Below are 4,329 nucleotides of genomic sequence, written 5' to 3'. Positions count from 1 at the left end.
GGTAAATTTAACCAAAGGGATACAACTTTGAGCAGGAAACCCGAGGCTTAAAATAGCCATATACATACCTCAAATAAGAAACGGATTCCATTTCTCGTTTATAACCTTAAACCCGTAAAACAGCTGCTTTTCTAGTAAAGTTGTAAACTGTCCGCACTTTTGTAATTTGCAAATGAAGCCGGGATTGTAACTGCTCATGACGTCAATGACCCTGACTGACCCCTAAAAGTCTTGAAATGACGTCACTAACAATAGATTAACCCCGAAAGGTCACTTCAATTCTACCCCCAAGTCTGAGCGTAAAAACATTCCAGATTCGTAGGTTGGATAAAATGTTCAAGGACCGTCGGAAATGCGGATATTTCGGTCTAGCATACCAGAAATGTATATACAGATTACGCATCTAACAGTGATGTAAACACGGGCTAAGAAACTGTTACGTTTACTGTGTTATAACAGAGATGTAAACACAAGCTACATCACTAGGATGTTTACTGTGTTATAACAGGGATGTAAATACTGGCTACACACCTAGGATGTTTGCTATGTTATAACAGGGATTTAACTACTCAGTTGTTTTCCCTTGATAGATCAATGTATTACAATATATGTTATTCCTAGATAAATAAGCTTAGTGACATACATCAAATGATATAAAAGTCTTTTCGAAAAAAGCACACCAAGCATACCTAATTGGATGTTTACTATGCTATGGGAGAGATATAAATATTTAGAAGATTTGCTTTGTTATGACGGGGATGTTTATACATAACTAGGATATTTTCAGAGAAGGATGCTCACTATGTTATAACAAATATTAATGCAGGCTACATAACTATGATGTTTACTGTGTTACTAAAGGGACGTAGATACAGACTACATAACTAGGATTTTACAGTGTTACTACAGGGACGTAGATACATACTACATAACTAGGATGTTTACTGTGTTATTACAGGGACGTAGATACAGACTACATAACTAGGATTTTACAGTGTATCTACGTCCCTGTAGTAACACTGTAAAATCATAGTTATGTAGTCTGTATCTACGTCCCTTTACTGTGTTACTAAAGGGACGTAGATACAGACTACATAACTAGGATTTTACAGTGTTACTACAGGGACGTAGATACATGCTACATAACTAGGATGTTTACTGCGTTATTACAGGGACGTAAATACAAGCTGAATAGCTAGGATGTTTTCTGTGTTATTACAGGGTAGTTGATACAGGCTACATGGCTAGGATGTTTACTGTGTTATTACAGGGACGTAGATACAGACTACATATCTAGGATTGTTATTATGCTATTACAGGGACGTAGATACAGACTACATATATAGAATTGTTATTGTGTTATTACAAGGACGTAGATACAGACTACATAATTAGGACGTTTACTGTGTTATTACAGGGATGTAGATACAGACTACATAACTAGGATGTTTACTGTGTTATTACATGGACGTATATACAGGCTGCATAGTTCGGTGCGTGGATATGTTCTCCTATGTATGAATTCAATGTTGCTTGTTAAGAATAACGCTATTCATGTGATAAATATGGTAATTCACATGTGTAATAAAACCTAAAGATGCTGCGATTGGTTAAAATCATACCTACGCTACTACCAAAAGTGTATTTAACTTAATTTACAACATTTGTCTCTGATACATTTTAGTGTTCTTGCTTTTATTAATTTCCTTCTTTCTTTTTATATTGTCATTAATATAATTGTGTTTGCACTGAAACTGTTCATTATTAAAAATAAAATCCGGAAGAACTTTCCACTGCACGGAATAACAAGACTATGATCGAAGTGCTTCGGTTTTGACATTCATATACATGTTGTAAGCTGATAATACATACTCGTGTTTTTTTTGTTTTGTTTTTTCAAATTATGAATGTTGTGTAATAAATATAGTCTTACATTCGTGTCCATGTCATATTGAATTAGACTCGTTGAATTATTTGATATAGCACTCACCTAAAGGCTTGTCTCATATCAAATTATTGAACCCGTTTCATAGATTCAATATGACAAAGACATTGATGTCGTAACCTCTATTTATCCAAAGAACTTTATTTTCGGTGGATGATAGTTATGAAAAATATATAAAGATTCACCGGATAATTAGTATGGCGATGCAGATAGCCAAACAAAGTAAGCATTTTACTTACAATTTGGTATTTTCATCAATTGTTCATCTGTTTAGTGGTACTAAAGAGCCTAAAGAGAAGAACTGCTCTCATCGACAAATTACTGCTTTATATTCTGCACTGAGTAATGACCATAGCGATTGCAGGTTAATTGTGTGCATATCCAAAGTTCATGTACAGCAACACACCTGTTCAATGCGACCACTGTTCAATCTGATACCGTGTCGTCTTGTCTTACATTCATTTCTATAGAATAAACCAATGCGATATGTGATTAATCATGTTTTATCTCAAACCAAGGGTAATGGATTATATATAGTTCACCGTATACCAACGTTATATTGAAGAGTATTAACACAACTTTTTATTAATTCTACTGTATCAGATGTAAACATTTAGATGGAAATGTTATTCCGTATAAGATGTAAAAGTTCATATTTATATATTATTCTGTATAAGTTGTAACAGTTCAAACTAATATAGTATTATATATTAGTTATAACAGTTCAGATTTATATATTATTCTTTATAAGCTGTAACAGTTCAGATTAATATATTATTCTTTACAAGTTGTAACAGTTCAGATTTATATACTATTCTGTATAAGCTATTACAGTTCAGATTAATGTATCATTATGAATAAGTTGTAGCACTTCAGATGAAAAACATATCACAGTGGAAGTTGTACATGTAACAGTACTGATTAAAACATTATTCTGTATAAACTTTAGCAGTTCAGATCAAGATATTACTTTGTAAATGTCAACAGTACTGATTAAAGTATTACTCGGTCGATTCACAATATTACTCTGTATAATTGTAACAGTTTCGGTTAAACAAATTACTCTGGCAGGTTTAACTTTTTCCTTATTAAAATATTATTCTGCGTAAGTTGTAACAGTTCAGATTCTGATTAAGAATTGGATTCTGTATTAATTGTTATATATCACATTAATGGATTTTTATTTTGATATAGGATATAAATGGGATTATAAATGTTTACTGTATTAGTTAAAATATTGCATATTAGCGAGTACTTTACTAACTGAAACAGCCATGACCATTGAGATTATTGTTTATCAGTTGTAGCAGTCTCAATTAACGAAATTCCCGTGTCTTTTACAAAGTTTTTGTTAAGAATCTTCCTCAATATCCAGGGGCTACACTCATTTTCGTTCTTTTCACTTTTACACCCCAGAAATATGTCATAGCAGAATCGAACGCTCGATGTGCACCACCTTGTGTATGAGACGAGAAGATTAGTTTGATCCTTTGATGTACATCAAAAGAATTTCTCGGTCGCGTTATGTCAAAACTTTCTGGCTTTAAAGTCGAGTGTCGCTCCTCTGTAATCTGCAGAGACATGCATCAGCCTAGTGATTGGTCAGGGTTTCTACCTGACACTAATCAAATAGTCAGCAGACTGCCTTTAATTTTGCTATGACATATTCCAGGGATGCAGGGAGCGAACGTGAGCGTAACCCTTAAATATCGAGGATTATAAAGAATAAAACTAAACATCTCATAATACAAAAGAAGAAGTATTTTTGTATTTCTTGTTTCTCCTGTTGTTATACTGTGGCTAGTCTAACACTGTTATGGTTATAAAATGTGTCTGTTAATATAATATTTTAATTTGATATAGATGGATGCCTGTATAATATATGATTAATGACATCCGCGTTATGTTTATTCGTATAATGAACCTCAATTCTATCATGATCACGATATGGAAATCATGGTGTATTGGTAGATTATCTTTGAATGTATTGTTATTTAAAACATAGCATTTAGGATGTCTGCGACATCATATCCAGTATTTATATTTCTTGATGTATTTTTTTATGGAAATGAATGTTATGATAAATTACAGATTGCTTACTTGTAATAAAGAAAGAGTACTTGATTTGACTTGTTTGTGTTCTATTTTTAGGAACAGATGCCTTTAATATGAAAGAGATTTGTGTACTCTAAACAGATTATTTATATTTGTGTAAATCTATTTAAAGTAACAGCGATGATATAACAATGATTAAACCATGTGTTGAAAGCATGACTCGAAAACAAATGTGGCTAATTACTAATTTTCTAAACAAAAGTATTCACTGAATTTACTGCGTGAAATGTTAAGACAGGCGATACAATGGGGTTTCAATATTTTTCAAA

This window comes from Mizuhopecten yessoensis, unplaced genomic scaffold, assembly GCF_002113885.1.
Source record: "Mizuhopecten yessoensis strain PY_sf001 unplaced genomic scaffold, ASM211388v2 scaffold4571, whole genome shotgun sequence".
In the NCBI taxonomy this organism is placed as follows: Eukaryota; Metazoa; Mollusca; class Bivalvia; order Pectinida; family Pectinidae; genus Mizuhopecten; species Mizuhopecten yessoensis.
The sequence above is the reverse complement of the archived record's forward strand: the minus strand, read 5'-3'. Positions refer to the sequence as shown.